Source organism: Lactuca virosa, chromosome 3, assembly GCF_052849685.1.
Source record: "Lactuca virosa cultivar CGN04683 chromosome 3, Lactuca_virosa_CGN04683_v6, whole genome shotgun sequence".
In the NCBI taxonomy this organism is placed as follows: Eukaryota; Viridiplantae; Streptophyta; class Magnoliopsida; order Asterales; family Asteraceae; genus Lactuca; species Lactuca virosa.
The window spans coordinates 128,795,117-128,815,550 of record NC_136428.1 but is presented as its reverse complement, the minus strand read 5'-3'; positions in this window follow the sequence as shown (position 1 = coordinate 128,815,550).

Sequence of the window (20,434 nt, the reverse complement as noted above, 5' to 3'; positions counted from 1 at the left end):
ATCAAAGCTGCGAATTTTTTTTTCTCAGCTTTATTTTTGTATTTTGTGAAATTTTAAAACATGCATTCGACCCACTTTACCCGGTTCCTCGGGTTTTTCGGTTTTAGACCCACTTTACCCGGTTCCATTCGACCCACTTTGATATTTCTGGGTTTTCCGGTTCTAGACCCACTTTACCCGGTACCTTACCCGGAACCGAACCGGAACCGATTCCTATATACCGGTCCGGTTTCCGGTCCTAAAAAATCTCGTTAACTGGTTCCCGGGTTTTCCGGGTCCGGGTCTACCGGTCCAGTTTTGGACCCACTCTCATCCCTACCTGAACATGAGGCAGCGTAGGTGGCTGGATGTGGTCAAGAATTATTAATGAGAGATCCTTTACCATCCGGGTAAAGCGAATGTGGTAGAGGATGCATTGAGCCGTAAGTCGGCTGGATCTTCGGTGGGAGAGATGTGTGTGACGATATCCGTTGATTCTCTAGCTTTGGGTTTGATCATAGAGGCATAGGCCGAGGGATTTAGGAAGGAGAACTAGAAACAAGATAGGATTGGAGGCAAGATCGACAGGTTTGTCACCGATAGTCGAGGGATGTTGACCCGGTGCGGTTGGATTTGGGTTCCAGTTTCTAGTGGGATCAGGCATATGGTGTTGGAGGAGGCTCATAAGTCTTTTTTTTTCTGTACACCCAGGAGCCACCAAGATGTATCGGGATTTGAGATTGAGTTACTGGTGGTCGTGTATGAAGAGGGAGATAGCCTAGTATGTTGAGAAGTGTCACACCCCAAAACCGGAACGACGGAAACGTTCTCGGGTGGAGGACGTGATGTTTAGTATCACAAGACATGCAACATAGTAAGCAAAGTAATAAAAAACCATTTCATTAGAAAGTATGTGATTCACATAATATAGAATACAAAGCAAATAACAAAAAGACATGAAGCTATACTGCTCCATCTTCTGAATCCCAGTGCGCGAAACTATCTACTGGTCTCCTGAGAATACAAGTTATTTTGAAAGCGTAGATCAACATTTAAGCTGGTGAGTTCATAAGATTTTAGTGATGTAAGTAAGTTGTAAGAAAGTTGTAGAAAGTTATAGCAAGTTGTAGTAAGTTCTGTTTAGAAAATTTTGCCTGTTCCTCCAGGAAATCCTATATTTCCTGCTTTGATGCAAGATAAGTAAAAATGACTCTACAGTCCTTTCTATGAGTATTAAATGGATACAAGTTATATAAAACCCAAAGTAAACAGACAATCGGTTGTGTGTATCTACCCTAAGTCCACAACCAAACAAGGAACAGGAAATGAGGCGGAAGACACACATCCCATTGTTTGTTAGGTCATCGTTGTATATAACCTTGGCGTATTCACTTGGTACTCACGGAGTTAACTGTAATAGTTCCTTTATATTTAATGAAAAGATTATTTTAAGAAAACCCTTATTTCTTATTATAATAATGGTAACCACAGTGGTTCCTTCTATAATCACTTAGTTTATACTAGCTATATATAATCTAACATCGAACAGATAGTTAATTGTGTGAATCTGCCCTCAGCCCACAACCAAACAAGGAACAGGAAATGAGGCGGAAAGCACACATCCAACTACTTATCGGATATTAATTATATATAACCTTGATGTATAAACTAAGGTATTATAGAATTAACCGCCTAAGGTCTTTTAAGTTATACTTGTTTAATAAAATGGATTAAACCCTTTACTCGTAAGTTTCTAGTTTTGTATTCAAAAGTTCTTTATTTGAAAAGTATGTTTTGTACTAGAAAACGGTGCATTGAATTAGTGTCCTATGACCTGGCCCATACCTGGTACCCCTTATGATTACTTGGTGTATACGGAACATATATATAGCTAAGATCGGATAGATAGTAGGCTGGGTGAATCTGCTCTAAGCCCACAACCAAACAAGGAACATGAAATTAAGGGGAAAGCAGACATCCTACTACCTGTCGGACCCGATTAATATATATCCCTGAATGCATACACTAAGGAATCATAAAGTTAGCATTATAGGCCCCCTATCTACTGAATGTACTAGACTCGATTGTTCTGTGTGTCGTTTGAAAAGATGTAAGTTTTCCCTAGTTTATAACTATCTTGACTCGAAAATAGTTTGCATTAACTTTCAAGTGGAAGTGTCACAAAATGAAAGTATTTGGAAAATATAAGTACTCAGTTGTCTTATGAACTGACATCCTACAGTACTAATTACCTTAAAACATGTTTGTTTTATTAAGGTCATAATGTTATGAATAGTCCCCATACTATACGCTCTCCCTGCAAGAGATTCTGGGAACCAAACGCGACTTCAGCAAACCAGTTGCTGAGCCGTGAAGTAGGCTCACATTTAAGTTATACGATCATGTATACCCAATTTAACTATCACCTTTTGTTTAGAACAATGAGTTAGTGATTCATTGGTATAATTAGATCCTATAATGTTCTTATGCTATAGCATCTTAGTATGTTCGTTCTGTTATAATATCTTAGTATGTTCGTTCTGAAGTATTGTATCTACCTCCCTGTTTCGCTTTATGTTATCATGTATTGTATCTACCTCCCTGTTTCTCTTTATGTTATCATGTATTGTATCTACCTACCTGTTTCTCTTTATAGTATGTTCTAGCATCTAGTATGAACTGAACCTCTAAACTATACCCCTTATAGTTTACTAGTATTTTACTTGAACTGTTATTGAAAAGACTCATTTTACTACTAAGTTATGCTTGTACTTTAAAAACGGAGTTTTGTTAAACTATAAAGTAACATAACTTTAAAAGACTTTTTGAAATGTTTTGATCACTTATAAAAGACATAAGAAATATTTTGAAAAATGTTTATAACAAACAATTACACAATTATCATTGTCTTCAACTTGTATTCCTGAAGGGTCCATTTAGTGGTTTGGTATAGGCTTTCTATTTTAATTGTTCTCTTGAGTCTTTATGATGTAATAGTAGGTTATTTTGGTGTTTACGGTTGTGTAGTGTGTTTACGGCCGTAAACCCCTTTACGGCCGTAAACCCTGTTTCCGGCCCATGTCCCCTATAAATAGAGGTTGTGTAGGTCATTATTAGTTGTTGATGCTAGAGAGTTCACGGTCACTGTAAACAAGTTGTACCCGACGTTTTTCAGTTATAAGGCGTGTGCAAGCTTGTTTCTATTATACTTCTACTCCAATTCGTGTTCTTTTTGATTGTTTGATTGTTTGATCACTGGTAAGATCCGTTTTCAGGACCTTACAATTGGTATCAGAGCAAAACTGGTGTCAAAGCATCATTCAATCGAGTTTTCGGACCGTTTAAACTAATATTCATCATTGTTCAAGATTGGATTTGGTACTTTCACTGCTAAAAGGGATCGAATCTGATAAAATTCGTGTTTACGTAAATTTCTGGAAGTTTACTGCCAAGTGATTACGGCCGTAAACTCAGTTTACAGCCGTAAACTCAAGAATCTTCAAAGACCGTAAACTTTGTTCTTGGACCGTAAACAAAGCATCTTCAATAACCGTAAACTCATCTTCAAAGACCATAATCAGTGCATCTTTATTGATCGTAAACTACTAGACCGGAAATCCGACCGTAAACTCAGTTTACGGCCGTAAACTATCTGACCGGAAACTCATTTTTGACATTCTTCTTGTTTTAATTTTTGATTTAAAATTTAATAATCAATGGATTCTCAAAGTTAAACACATCATCATGAACTGGATTCTGTCATGGGCACAACCACATGTATTCCAAGACTGTTGTCTGCAGATGGTTTTCCTGAATGGAAATACCGGATTGAGAAGTATATTAAAATGAAAGAGTTCAAACTTTGGAAAAGCATCATCAAGGGTCATGTCCGAATTACCATCACTGTTGCAGGACAAGTGATTGACAAAGCAGTTGAGAACTATACAGATGAAGATTTTGAGAAAGTTGAAGAACAGGAAAGGGCTTTGGCCACTCTGACCATGGCTTTATCTCCTGATATAGCTCAAGGTTTCAGAGAGTATACTTCAGCTAAAGCTTTGTGGGAAGCCTTGATTAAGATGTATGAAGGAAATGAAGACATGAAGGAAAGCCGCCAGGATATGTTGCGACAGAAATTCAACATGTTTAACTGCATTCCCGGAGAAACCCTGGAGGCACAGCTGCAGCGATTCACAACTCTCACTACTGAGATGAACATATCTGGGATCTTCTTGACCAAGTCCGAGATAAATAAAAAGCTACTGAATGCTCTTCCAAAGTCATGGGACATGAATGTAGCTGTTATTAAGAAGACCAAGGATCTGAATCGCCTCACTCTTGCTGAAACAATGGCGATCATCAAAGCTTGTGATATTGATAATAAACAGCGAGAGATTAACCATATAAACTCGTATTCGACTGCAAATCTTGGAATTTCTTCTAACAATGCGCTTTCATCAATCAGTTCTTCCTCAAGTCAAGCATTTGCTGTTCAACAACCTCAGATTCAAACCTTTACTACTGCGTCATCCATGCCTCATTCTCAAAGCCAGTCTTTTGTCACTCCACAAGCTGTTCCCTCCTCCAATGTGCGAGTTGTAGCCTCTTCCTCAAACACAAAGGAAAGTGATGAAAATCTTGCTCTCGCCACAGGACTTGTTAACTGCTATAATGCTTTTGTAGCTGGAGAGCTTCCACCTCAGTTGTCATTTGCTGATCTGGACCAGATTCATCCAGAAGATGTGGAAGAGATGGATATTACATGGCAAATTGCTATGGCAGTATTCAGGGCGAAGCAGTTTGCTAAAAAGACAGGGAAGAATAACTGGGGGATGAATGCTGATAAAAAGGTAGGATTCAACAAGGGAAAGTTACGATGTTTCAACTGTCACGAGCCAGGTCATTTTGCTCGTGAGTGCCCGAAACCAGATCGAAGGTTGAACAATGACAGGACGATGGTTGCAGTGGGAAACAATCGTGGAGGTGCTGTGGTCAATGGTGAGACTGCTATGGTTGCTCAGTCATTTGACTGGGAGGACCAGATTCAGGCTCTGAATATTTCAAGACCTGAAAATACTCACCTAGTCCAAATAAATGATGATGCTCCCGTGAAGAATGTTGCAGCTGATCCTGAAGAAAAGATGATGGAGCTGCAGTTTGCACGGATGGTATCTTCTACTTCCGAGCCCAAGAAAAGTGAGGTAAGTTTACCTTCTTGTTCTCAGGCATGTAGTGATTATGTTAAAATTCTTCGTGACGAAATAGAATCATTACGTAGAGAAGTAGAGGATCTTAGATATGAGGGCTATAGACTTAGAAAAGGAAAAAAACCCCTAAAGGCCCAGTTAGAAACAAAAATAAAGGACATTAGGAGACTTCAGGAAGACTACAGTAACAAATGTGAAAATTATGATTATATCAAGAGACAGAATGTTGAGTTAATTACTGAGCTTGATACATTAAAAGGGAATTTGAAACTGCAAATTTTGATTTTAAAAGGTTTGATGTATCAAGCGAGGTAGTTGCCAACATGATTGACCATTGCCTGCAGTTCAAACGAAACCAGCAAAAGGGTTTAGGATACGATAATGTACCTCCTCCTTTTAATCATACATATCAGTATCACCCTTTGACTAAAGAGGAGATTGCCAACGAACCATTCATGGTTTATGGCAAGCCATCTGGTTTTGTTTCAGGAGGATTTATTAATGTTGAAAGTACTAACGTTTCTACTTCCCCTGCAGATCAATCCTTAGATCAGTCAAAGCACGAAGTTGAAGGATCTGTTTCTGATAACAAAACTGAGTCTGAACCTGATGTTTTTGTTTTCAATGAAAAACCTTTTGTTTCTGATGTTAAAAATGACAATGTTTTTTGTGATACTTCCGCATCTGCTCCTTCTGAATTAAACTTTTTTGAAGTGTTTGATGAATTATTTGATAATCCTGATGTTTGTGATGCTTCTAATGAAAACACACCAATTCCACAGGTCACACCATCTAATGCACCCTCACTTATCTCACAACCTGTTTCTTACAATTGTTCTTGTGGGAAAAGTAAGGGTGTCAGTAAAGAAAATAAATCTGAGACAGGCAGTACCAGTTTTAATAATAATCAACAGATTTGTTTTAATTGTGGTATTGGTGGTCATATTGCTAGGAATTGAAAAAAATAGGATTTTTGTAAATTATATGTCACCAAGAGGAGAGAACGAATCTAGAGGAAGGTCTTTAACTAGAAAGTCCTCAAGAACTCGTTCTCGGGATGATGATTGGAAGGATGATCGAAGTAGAAAAAGGGCGGTTTTTCAAAAGAATAAAAGGGTTTTTCATAACAAAGTCCCAAACAATTTGCCAACCGAACAAGGCTCCGCCAATATCGGTTTCGTCAAAGAGCAGTTCTGGATCTTCAACCACTTCTGGTAGAACTTCCAGAAGCTCAATGCAAACTGATAAGAAACATATTTCAAAACCATTTGTGACTGTTAGGAAACCTAAATATCATTGGATGCCCAAATTAACTTCCAATCAATCATCAGCATCCTCTGAAAAGATTAGAAATGATGATTCAGAATTGAAGATTTTGAAAGATCAATTAGAGAAAGTGAAGAGGCAACCCAGGACAGTGATGACCTGGGTTCCCAAATCTAAATGATCCTGCTCATTTTGCAGGGACAGTTGCGGAGGAATGTCGTCAGACCTTGGTACGTCGACAACGGCTGCTCCCGGTATATGACAGGAGACATCTCCCAACTGAGCGACATTCAATCTTTTAATGGGGGATATGTTTCCTTTGCGGGCGGAGAAGGTGGCAAGATCACTCAGAGAGGAACCGTAACAAATGGAGCGCTGAGTTTTGAAAACATCAACTTTGCTCCCGAGTTAAAACACAATTTGTTGAGCGTGTCTCAGATTTGTGACAAAGGTTACTCTACATATTTCACCGACAAAGAGTGCATGATTCTCAAGCCAGGCATTATCATCCCAGAAGAGTGGATTCTTGTCAAATCAAAGCGGGATGGAAATGCGTATATTATTGATATGAACAACAACATTCCTGAACAAGTCACTTGCCTCTTTTCGAAGGTCTCAGAACAGAACGCAATGTTGTGGCACCGAAGACTCGGTCATCCTAACGCTAAGAACCTAAATCGTCTTGCAAAGAATGAGATGGTCCGAGGCTTACCTGTCAGAGACTTTATAACTTTTGAGAAGTGTGTGTCATGTGCCCAGGGAAAACATCATAGAAAACCACACCTGCCAAAACAAGTTAACTCAATCAGTCAGGTGCTCCAGTTATTGCATATGGACTTATTTGGTCCGGTCAACGTCCTAAGCATCAACAGAAGCTCGTATTGTCTGGTTGTGATCGATGATTTCTCTCGTTTTACGTGGGTCTTCTTCTTATCCAACAAAGATGGGGTTACTGATCTGATAAAGAAGTTCATCGTGATGATTGAGAACCAAACCAACAACCGGGTGAAGGCGCTTCGTACTGATAATGGAACAGAATTGAAGAATGCAGTTCTTGATCATTTTTGCGCAAAAAAGGGAATTGTGCGTCAATACAGCTCTGCTCACACGCCTCAACAAAATGGTGTTGCTGAGAGGAGAAATAGAACATTAAAAGACAACGCAAGGACGATGCTGTGTGACTCTAAGTTACCTGTTTTCTTTTGGGCTGAAGCGATTAACACTGCTTGCTACGTTCAGAATCGTGTTTTAATCAAAAAAGCTCAGATGAAGACACCGTACGAGATTCTATATAGTCATAAGCCTTCAGTCAGTCATTTCCGTGTATTTGGCTGCCTTTGCACCCTTTTTACCTGAATCCAACCCGAAGTTCAATGCCAAAGCCGATGATTGTTATTTCGTAGGATATGATGCACGCACCGCGTATAGGGTTTACAATAAGAAGACGAAGCAGATTGTAGAATCCTTCAACGTGCGTTGGTTGGAGGAGAATGAGACAGATGCTCGAGTGGGTCCTGATTGGTTATTTGATTACACATCGCTCTTCAAGTCCATTAATGTGTCTTCAGATGGTTCATCTGGATCTTCCTCTGGTTCGAAGATTGTTTCTGAAGACGAAGACGAAGAAGTTGTTTACAGACCTCCAACGGTATCCTCTTCACCGCCTGAGGGGGAGTCATCTACTCCACCTGAGGGGGAGTCATCTGTTCCACTTGGTAGTCCAGAGTCTCCAGTTCAAAATGATACTCCAGATGCTGATGCTACACCTCTTACCCCTGTTGAAAGAGAGTTCATGTCTAGAGATGCTTCCGATGTCACTCCAATTTTTATGGAACTACTCTTTCCTGAAGAAATTGCTAATGAGTTTGTAGCAGATTCATCTAATGTGGAACAATCAGTAAATGATGGAGGTTTCAACATTCACACTCTTCCCGTTTCACTCAATGATATCAGCCAAGAGATACCTTCAAGAATTCAACGCGATCATCCGATTGAAAACATCATTGGTCAGCTGGGTGATGGAGTTAGAACCAGAAGTCAGAGTGGAGATGTCAATACATGTCTCTATTCTTTCTTTATCTCTAAAATAGAGCCCAAGAATGTTGAAATGGCTTTGAATTAGCCTAGCTGGGTAGATGCTATGCATGAAGAGCTAAATCAATTTGAAAAGCTCGGGGTTTAGAAATTGGTTGAGTTACCAAAGGGCAAAAAGTCTCTTGACACACGCTGGGTCTATCGAAACAAGCAGGATGATTCTGGCATTATAGTGCGCAATAAAGCAAGATTGGTGGTTCGCGGGTTTCGTCAAGTCGAGGGTCTTGATTATACTGAGGTTTATGCTCCAGTAGCTCGCTTGGAGGCTATTCGTATCTTCCTTGCATATGCTTCCTACATGAACTTCACGGTTTACCAAATGGATGTCAAGACAGCCTTCTTGTATGGCAAGGTGAAGGATGAAATCTACATTGATCAGCCCCCTGGGTTCGTTAACTCGAAGTTTCCTAATCATGTCTACAAGTTGGACAAGGCGTTGTATGGGTTACATCAAGCTCCTCGAGCGTGGTATGCGACTCTCACAAAGCACTTGCTCGATCATGGATACTCTCGTGGCAATATCAATCAAACTTTATTCATCAAGCATGTTGGTAATGATCAGATTCTAGTCCAGATCTACGTTGACCACATTATCTTCGGGTATACCAGTCTACAACTATGCGAAGAGTTTGAAGGCGTTATGAAAAAGAGGTTTGAGATGAGTTCGTTGGGTGAAATGACCATGTTTCTGGGGCTTCAGGTCAAACAAAATTCAACCGGAATCCTGCTCCATCAAGCTAAGTATGTGGAGGATATTCTTGAGAAGTTCGGGTTTCAAGACGCAAAAACTGCATCGACACCGATGGCCGAAAGACCCCTGCTGAATCCAGATACTGATGGCGAATCCGTAGATCAGACACACTACAGATCGATGATCGGATTGTTGATGTATCTTACTGCAAGCTGTCCAAACATCATGTTTGCAGTTTGTCAATGCGTACGTTATCAGGCTAATCCTAAACTTTCACATCTTATTGCTGTCAAAAGAATTTTTCGGTTTATTAAAGGCAGCCCAAAATTGGCTCTTTGGTATCCGAAAAATTCCGAATTTGATTTATATGCTTTTGCTGACAATAATTATGGAGGCTGTGAGCTTGACAGGAAATTTACATCAGGAGGGTGTCAATTCCTTGGAGACAGGCTGGTGTCATGGCCGTGCAAGAAACAGCATACCGTCTCAACCTCAACAGCAGAAGCGGAATACGTTGTTGCATCTGCGTGTTGCTCTCAAGTTATCTAGATCCAACATCAGCTGTTGGATTACGGTTTGAATTATCTAGAAACCCCCATCTACTGTGATAATGAGGCTGCGATTCAAATTGCTAAAAATCATGTCCAACATTCCAAAACCAAGCACATTGATATCAAAATTCATTTTATCAGAGACTGTTATGAGCGTTCGCTCATCCGGCTGGAACAGGTTCCCTCTGCTAATAATGTGGCGGATCTGTTCACCAAGCCTTTTAACAAAGCTCGATTCAATGTGCTTGTGGGATTTTTGAAAATGATTCGTTTTGAGGATTAAATTTTTTGTTTTAGGTTAGGTTAGTTTAAATTTGCGCATTTTCGTGATTTCATTCTCACCCATGCACAAATTTAGGGGGAGAAATAAACAAAAACCAAACAAAAAAAATTGAAAATCTCAAAAATCCAAAAACATTAAAAAATCAAAAAATCAAAAAAATATGTTGCTAATAATTTTGCTTGTAGGTGATGTGTTGGGAAGTGATATTATCAAGTGATAACAGGCAATCCGAATCTGCGTAACGTACCAAAACTAAATCATCTACGCTCGGTGATTCAATGCGCTGGTAGGCACGAAAGACTCTAAATGGACTTGACTAGGCAGAGTTGAACTTAAGGAATTCAAAGACTTGACAAATCTTGACCTAGTTAAATCCGTTTAGCCTGACAATACGACACTCAGATAGGTTGAGCAGGGAGATATACATGGGAATCTACTGGTCACATTAAAAAAACTCGTATCTAGAACTGTGGATTAACTTTTCCTCGATGTGCGGATTCTGTCCTTAATTTCGATATTGATGGGGTGACTGGGGAATTCCGATAAATTAGGTATGTAGAAGATTATTTTCTTTCTTTCTGTCTGTTAGTCATATGTTGCCTCCTCTGCGTGATCGAGAGATCCGACCTGGACTGTAACATATGCAACTCTATCTCTCTGCATCTTCTATCTATGCAATTCTTTCTATCTGTTAGCCATATACTGTCTCCTTTGCGTGAATTTTAATCCGACCTGGTACACAGTATATGCATCATTCTTCTTCTCAATCCCTCTAAAACTTCAGTTAGTCATATGTTTCACCCTCTGCGTGATTGGAAGAGATCCGACCTAGGTGTATAACATATGCATTCTAAATCTATCTTCTCTCTTAATTATTGTCTGCTCACCCGATGTAAGGAGTATTCTGGAAGTCCTTGATTACTGGAGCATATCAGGAAGCGGGAAACATGTTCTAGTACAATTAAAATTGAACACTTACAGATTGTCTGTAGATCTCGCTGCTTAATTTAGGTGGACAACAGTATCCCTGGTCGTCGTCAGCTAAATGGTCCCTAGGAAATTTATCTAAGAATAAAGGATCAAAAATGTCTTGTCTTTCTTAGCTTGTCCAAATTTATCACAAATTTTTCGTGTTTAAGTGGATCACAATACCGGCGATCGACCAGACATAGACATGAAGGTAGAGGTACCGACAAGTGGATTAAGGCTGTCTAACAACTTTGATCCCAGTGTCACAAAATTATATTCAGTGTTTGTTGATATAAATCTAGTCTTCTTTTATTTTTATTTTTATTTTATTTTATTTTTATAATTGTCAAAATTTTAAATTTTAAATTTTAGAAATTATTTTTATTTTTATTTTATTTTTAGTTTATGTTAATTTTAATTTTAATTTTTAATTCTCAAAAGGTTTTATTTTTGAAAATTTTTGGGATTTGGACTGTGCCTTACATTGTGTGGATAACTGCTAAAATCGAACAAGGAATATAAGGAGGGTTTACAGCCAAAATCAAGTCCCACTCCTCATTTTTCAATTTCCGGCCGTAAACTCTCTCCCTCTCTCTCTCATCTCGAAAAAAATTTCCTAGTTTTTTGTGAAATTGTTCGGTGAATCTCAAAGGTATGTGAAAACCGACCGTGAATATGTGTTTTGATCATCAAATCGACAGATTTTGAGGCTTCAATCGAAGAAAAACCATTTTCGGCGTTTACGGTTGGAGCTTACGGCCGTAAACTCCGTTTCCGGCCATGAGCTTACGGTCATGGGTTTACGGCCGTAAACCCTAATTTGACCGTAAACTCCATTTGGTCAAAGTTATTTTTGGGGCCAAAATTAAATTGATTAAATAAGAAAAACATAAATCTTAATTGTTCAAATATCTTTGTTTTCTTACGTGCTCAGTTTTAGTGCAGATCAAATGGCAAACTTGAAGTTCGCTGACATGAACAATTTGGCTATCGTACTGGCGGATCCTCCTGTTGCACATGGAGAGTTCAAGTCGATGATCCACAGGCTGAGGGAATGTTGTTTGGCTTCTGCTATCACGGTGAATCCTGTCGTTTATCAGAACATCATCAAGGAATTCTGGAAGACTGCCAAGATAAAAAGGGATAATGATGGAGCAGTTATTGTTGAAGAAGTCGTAAACGGATGCAAGATTGAGATAACTAAACAATTCATCAGAGAAGCTTTGCTAATTGTTGATCAATCTGGTTTTCCTACTGAGATTGGGAACGAAGACGTCCAAAAGATTCTTGAAAAGATGGGTTATGAAGGCATCTTTCCTCCTACCGAGAAGAAGCTTCTGCCACCGTACTGGAGATTTTTGGCTCATGTCTTTGTGAGCTGCATTTCTGGCAGAAGGTCTGGTGCTGACGAGATCTCACTGAGGGATATGGGAGCCATTGCTTCACTTGCTGCAGGGATAGACTTCAATTTATCGAAGTTTATCTTAGACGAATTCGTGGTGAACATCAACGCAATAACCCGGGATACTTTCTTAATGTATCCTAGATTTATCCAAATGTTCATTGACATTCAATTCCCCGAGATGGTCAAGGAGGGAGACACCTTAGACATGAAGTCTCTAGGTCCACATACTATTGGGCTAATCAAGCAGAATCGCAAGGGAAAGGTTGTATTCCAAGGAAAGTATCCGCTTGTGAAGTTTGGAAAATTTACTGAGTTGAACGAAGCATCCGAGTCTCATGGATCATCTGAGAAGTTATCTTCTGAGCCTACGTCTTCAGAGAGGGTGATTTCAGAAGATGACGTTATCATGGTGTTAGATCACGATGAAGAAAAAGATACAACAGTTCCTAATGCATCTGTGGCTGAGGAACATGATCTGACATCGGTGCCTGTTCAAAGTGACTACAGTGAAGGAACTAAGGAAACTGCATCTGCAAACACTGAAGAGACTCATGATTCATTCGAGGATCTCGATCTTACTGGCTATGACAAGGATGATATTTCCTTAAATTTTGGAAGCAATGAAAATCTTTTGTCCAATGAGAACCTCGACATATTTTTTGACAATATCCATGATGTTGCTCATCCAACAACGGAGATACGGGAAACGGAAGATGTTCTCGAATCAACGCCTCCTACTAACAAACAAGTGGTTGACACAACAATTCCTATGGAGACAGTGTCAGGGATTCCTCCCCTTGATATTGTTTCTCCTACCACAAAACCACTTCAGAGTGATCATACAACAACCCAGACCTCTCAACCTCTTCTAAAAAGACGAAGACGTGATCCCAGACAGAGAATTCTTGTTTCTGATATACTTCAAGGCCTCCCAACACAACCATCAACCACTACTCCTATTGTTTCATCAGGACCTATCAATGAAGGACCTAGCACCACCTATGAAGCTGGTGGTTCTTCAACTCCCGCTGGATTCTTTCCTCCCAGGCCTGATCATGATCTTGCCTCTGAGAGGCTTGCCATGCATTTGGCTCAAGAACAAAGCTCAATGCCTTCCTCCCGAGCCAAGGGAATTTCTATTGGAGAAGGTCACTCAGGAGGAGATAATCCCACACTTCTTGGTCTTCAATCGGAAATAAATGTGCTTAATCAGAAGAATATTGAGCTTGACATTCAGGTGGCTGATCTTTTAACTGAAAACTCCAAGCTCAAGATTCAAGTTGTTGATCTTGAAGAAGACAAGGTGTTAAAGACTAAGCAAATTACTGATCTTCAGACTCATTTCGGTCTTCTCACTGCAAGTTACTACGACTTGAAGAAGAAGTTGGAAGAAGAACTTGGAGATAAGTTCAAGTCGTCCGTCGATGAGCCTAGAATTTATATCCCTAATCAAGATGTCCCCGTTGTTCCAGCATCTGCTCAAACTCCTCGAGTTTTGGATCAATTTGATAAGGAACCAGCTCAAGCTCCAAATGTGGTGGCTCTGAAACGTGCCAAATTGGTCAAAGCAGCTGAGAAAGGTCAATTTTTGTTTAAAAGGAGCTCAGATCAAAATGCTCCTGGGGATCAACCTAACATCAGTATTACAGATCTTGGAGAGAAACTCTTTAGAGATGTATATGGTGATAGGTCAGGGATCGTTTCATGGGGTTTTCACGACACTTTAAATATGTGGATCGTGAGACGCAAAAGTGGCAACACAAAACTATATAAAGATGCTCATGATTTCCACTCCTGGACCAGGGTTGATCTTACAGAACTATCAAAAGCTCCTTTTGCAAATCCTTCAAATGATCCCAAGGCAGCACAATTCAAGCATTTTTTGGAAGATCAAGTGGCAAAGGGTTTTCCTTCAATGAAGACTGCAGAGTCGATCATTAAACTATACCCAAGTGTACTTGATCCCAAAACCAATCATCCTGTTCGATCTGTGATGTGGCCAGCTACCAAACAAGTAAAACAGATTCCTGTACTTCAGAATCATCCAGATGGATCTTTAAAGTCCATGCTTTACTGGGTATTTGATGAATCTACAGCCTCTGCTGTCATAAAGCTTGAAAATGGATGCATTCGTTCATATGACAAAAGAGATTTGCTTCAGTTTGGGAAATGGGATATTCATCAACTGAACCTTCATCAGATCAAGGTTGCAGAAGATATTTTTGAGCCAGCTGCTAAGGAATATACGTCTATGGTTGCCGATATCATTAACAAGAGGATGTGGAACGGGGAAATGGGGAAGTCAGACGTGATGGTGGTCGACTAAGATTGAGTCCAAGCTAGCACCAAACCAAGGGGGAGATTGAAGGGTCCAGTTAGTGGTTTAGTCTAGGCTTTCTATTTTAATTGTTCTTTTGAGTCTTTATGATGTAATAGTAGGTTATTTTGGTGTTTACGATTGTGTAGTGTGTTTACGGCCGTAAACCCCTTTACGGTCGTAAACCCTGTTTCCGGCCCATGTCCCCTATAAATAGAGGTTGTGTAGGTCATTATTAGTTGTTGATGCTAGAGAGTTCACGGTCACTGTAAACAAGTTGTACCCGACGCTTTTCAGTTATAAAGCGTGTGCAAGCTTGTTTCTATTCTACTTCTACTCCAATTCTTGTTCTCTTTGATTGTTTGATTGTTTCATCACTAGTAAGATCCGTTTTCAGGACCTTATAATTCCCCCCCCCCTTAAAAGCATTTAAAATCGTTAAAAGATTCATTATAGGGGTATGAACTTACCTTATGTGGGTGATTCAAACGAATATGCGCGTAAGGATGAGAAGTTCCACGAATGAAGTCCCGAGACACAACGAGTCCTAAATGACATATAATGGCATATATTGGTATAAATATAGGGTTTAGAAGCAACTATATGAAAGGAAACACCCCTACGGACTTGGACTAAGTGATGGAATCACATGTGATTTATCAAAGGGATGTTTATAGCCAAGAAATGGTGTTTACGGCCATGGGATTACGACCATGGAGTTTACGACCGTAAACTCATGGTAAAAGATGCATAAGAGGGTGTTTGAATGCTTGGGAAGCTTGTGGGACTATGGCTCTACAAGAGGATGAGCAAAACCAACTTTCTAGGAGGTGTTCAGGTGTTTACGGCCACACTAAAAGTGTATGGCCGTAAACTCTCCAAATGGTGTCATTTTGGGTCTTAAAGGCAAGGGGTTTCAAAGGTTCAAGTGTTCAAATGGTTAGCAAGTGTCTATAAGTGTTTAAGGCTCCAAACATGACCAAAACAAGGGTTTACGGCCAAGGGAGATGCTCCTGGCCGTAAACTCTCATTGATGATGAGATTGGTGATGTTTCAAGGCTAGGATCTAGTGTTTAACATGGCTAACTAGAATATAGATGGAATACTCACACTTTTGAGGCCCTTAGATGAGTTTGCGGCCACCAAGAACAAGTGTGTGTTCTTGGTGTTCTTGGTGAAAGTTGAAGATCTAGCCAAAAGATGATTTCCATGGATGAAATCAAAGGGTGATTCATGAGTAAGAAGGGTAATCAACAACTAGAGGGAAGAATCACTTACATTTGGAAGTTCGGGAATGAAAATCTCGATGATCCTTGAGAGAGAAATCAAGTGTTCTTGAGGTGAAAGTGTAAGAATGAAGGAGAAGTGAAGGGAATGAGACTTTATGGGGGAGTTTACGGCCAACCTTGAGTTTACGGATGTAAACTCATGTGCTATGGCCGTGAACTCCTTTTGGTGGGGTTTAAGGCTAGAATGTTGTACAGTGTCTCAAGCAGGTACTTCCTATCACTCATTCCTTGAATGAACTAGGCTTAGAACACTCAAACAGACTCTAATCAGTGCTAAAAGATAGCAGGACTGAGTCTGACTCAAGGTTGATTGTACTGACATTACAAAGCAAAAACTTTGGGGTTGTCACATCATCCCCCCGTTAGATGGAATTTCGTCCCAAAATTAGCTTTCTTAGCAGTACTACTGGGGTTGTGCTCCTCTGATTGGCAGAATACCCACTCGTAGACCTGGCACTTTGCCCTACTGTTCATGATAGGATTCATACTTGGTCCATCTATCATTATCTCGTGTATACAAGTAGTATATAATTAGGATTAGTTAGACGGTCGGATGTGCGACTCTGCTCCAGGTCCACAACCAAACAAGGAACAGGATATAGGGTGGAAACACACATACTAGATCTGCGTAATCGTAATCATATACTACCCTCGCGTATACACTTAATAGTGATAGGTGGACTATATTCGTCCTTAGCATTTGTGCTTGAACTTGGTCTGCTGGACGAGTGGTATTTCGGAAAGGTCTGCGGACATACGACGGCAAGGCTTCGGAGGACAAGGTATTCTTCGAACGAGTACTTCGGGGTTTAGAATACGAAAGACAAAACTGAGGTTTAGGTCGGACTGTCGTTACGAATGACGAAGGTTTCGTGAATTTGACAGTCGCGGCGATAGAATCATATGAACTTAGTATGGTGAGAACCACGCCAACTCATGACGAATGATAGAAACGGACCCTCTACTGAACAAAGTTTGGCCGATTTGAAAGAAATGTATGTTATACGATGATGTACTTCCCTAGTGTGCTCGAAAATGTACTCTTTGTAAAGGATCTAGTGCTTTCTGTTTTCCTCTTGTTGTTAACACTTCTACGTATCGTACCACGATGTGCGCATACATACCGCGAAAGTGCTTTGAAAACTAGTGTTGATACTTTATACTACGATCCTCTTTGGTACCACTACGATCGCCTGGAATATACAAGTTATGAATAATCAAGATGAATTGGACGGTCGACTGAGTAACTCTGCCTCAAATTCACAACCAAACAAGGAACAGGAATTAAGGCGGAATTACTCACTCTAGGTCTGCAACATCTCAGCTATGCACAACCCTGATGTACATACTCAGCCATCATAGCTTCTCTGAACATATATTTTAGTTCTCTTGAATATTGTGACTTATTTCAATAATTGAGTTATTATAATTACTTTTAAGTGTTATCCCCAAGTTTTAATCTTATATAAATATAAATAAATTTTTCAAAGTAATTACTATTTCGAGAATGTACCGCTGCTCGCTGGCGACTCCAAGGTCGATTCTCCTGCGGTGATCATCAGAATTTTTCCATCCGCTCCTGAGTTCTTTGTTATTGAGCAGTCCCTCTGGTAGTGTCCATTCTCACCACAGCCATGGCAGGCTTGGTTTTCTTCAACTCCGGGGACTTGGGAGATTGGTTGTGTCGGTGCCCTGCAGAAACGGACTGTGTGTCCCTTTCTGTGGCAGTTCAGACACTGCATTTCCTGGCATACTCCGGTGTGGTGATAGTTGTACTTTCCACACTCCGGGAGGGTTCCAGCATATTGACTGGCAGGTACTGGAGTAGCAGGTGCTGTGGCGGCGTAGATAGTACTCATTTCTTCCTCCTGCGGGGGTTCCTGTGTTGTTCGCTTCTTCTTTCGCTTGTTCCCCAACTTCTAGCTATTGTCCTCTTCCCTCGATGGCTCGGGAACAGGGACTTCCACACTATGGCAGACTTCATGGTCAATGATTCGCTGGGCCAGGCATTTAGCATTATCGAATGTGGCTGGGTTAGAAGACAATACATCTCCTTGGATCGGGGTAGATAGACCCCAGATGTATCTTTTTATCTTCTTGCTCTCTGGGGTAACCATCCCGGGGCATAGAGCTGCTAGGTCGCTGAACCGGTCAGTGTAGGACACTATGTTTGAGCCGACCATCTTGAGCTCCCATAGCTCTTGTTCCAACTTTTGAACTTCGCCCAAGGGGCAGTATTCTTCCAGCATCAACTCTTTTAGGTTTTCCCAACCTATTGAGTTAGCCACGGATAGGGTCAGTGACTTAACATGGCTGCTCCACCATGTCAGGGCTCTGTTAGAGAAGGTGCAGGCAGCAAACTTCACTTTGCTCCCTTCGGGGCACGAACAGATTTCGAAGACCGAATCTGTTTTCTCGAACCATCGCATCAGAGCGATGACTCCACCATTTCCATCGAAGTAATTGGGTTTGCAGTTCATGAAGTCTTCATACGAACACTCCCTTGGCTGCCCGTGAGTAACTCCAGGGTTGGTTAAGTGGGTACCGCTACCAGATCCGAGGGTACCACTTTCACTGAAATGAGCTAGAGCAGTTGCCACTACGGAGGATATCGCTGCTTGAAGAGCAGCATGATCGAATTGCGGCGGTGGAGTAGGAGTTATCGGAGTAGCGCGTCTGTTTGATCAGCGAGGAGGTATCTTTGCTAAAAGAATACAAAGTAGAGACGGAATAAGTCTAAAGAAATGGACACAAGCTGAAAACTGAAAAGACAAGGTTATCCTAGTTCTGAGTGTATCGGGTCCTGACTTCCACAGGGTTCTGGAAACAATTCATAAAAGAGTCTATACCTTATAAACTTTATGAATTTGGAATGGCTATCCTCGAATGAATATATGTTACATGAATAACTGTTACCAGCTGCATGTAAGAAAATAATCCTAACACATAATGTGAGCAGTGTTTCCACTAACTCATTAAGTTAACAAGATTATTATTTATTAGTGTGACGCATAAGACATTTTGGGTTACTTCGGTTGATCCTTCTTTGAAAGCTTCTCATGAACTTGCTCTTGTTCCTCCTTGACTCCTCTTTTGACTGATATGAGGAAGTGGTTACATCTATCTGGGTTTGTCGTGCGAGAATGGAAGGGACTCTAATCTATTAGATTTAAGTGAAACATTATGGGGTGATCCTTACAGAGTCCTCCTATAATTGCACAATGTAAACAAGTTATATATAATTCAAGATTAAATAGACCTTCGAATAAGTGATCCTACTCCAAAACCACAACCAAACAAGGAACAGGTAGTGAAGCGTATATCACAAATTCTAAGTCAATAAAATCTCAATTATATATAACCTTAGGAGTATACACTGCAAGATTATAGAACTATCCGTAAGGGTCTTTTAAGTTATCACATAAGTTATTTATATGGTGCCTAAAATACTCCTATAGTATTTTAATGTAATGAACTTGGTATGTTTTAAACTTGTTATCGCGTTATAGTATCATAGAATACTCCTATAGTATTCTAACTCTATGTACTTGATCTAGTATTCTCTTGACTAGTATTAGGTAACTTTTAAGACCGTTGAAACACCACATCACTCCCAAACACATGTCGGTCACATCTCGAATGAATATAGTTGATCAGGCTATATTGATTCTAGCTATGATTACATAACTGTCCAGGTTTGACCATAGTGTTCAACATTTAACTTCTTATGTTCTGTTCTTCTCGTGATACTTGTTCTAGTATGTATATATGTATAAGCAAGTATGTATACTTTTATAAGGTATCATTATATATTTAAAATATATTCTTATCCAGAGCACTTCGGCCCCATTGTATTTATAGTTGTATATCTTTTATCGGTTGATATACTTAGTTCCCCGTAACTTCGGGAGAAGGGGTGCCTCCTCACAAAGGGGGTCACAGTGACCAGGCCCCCAAGCCGAAATATCACAAGTACCGCCTCGTCCTGGGCCATCGCACGGAAAACTCAAATCCGGGTGCCGCCTCATCAACAAACGAATCAAAATTTATGATTCGGACCCTTTTTTTCTGATCCTTCGATCCCGATTCAGGTAGTCATTGATTTGGTACCTCCCAAGGAGCAGGAAATAAACAATGCTCTGATACCAATCTGTCACACCCCAAAACCGGAACGGCGGAAACATTCTGGGGTGGAGGACGTCATGTTTAGTATCACAAGACATGCAACATAGTAAGCAAAGTAATAAACAACCATTTCATTAGAAAGAAAGTGTTTACAAAGTATGTGATTCACATAATATAGAATACAAATCAAATAACAAAAAGACATGAAGCTATACTGCTCCATCTTCTGAATCCCAGTGCGCGAAACTGTCTATTGGT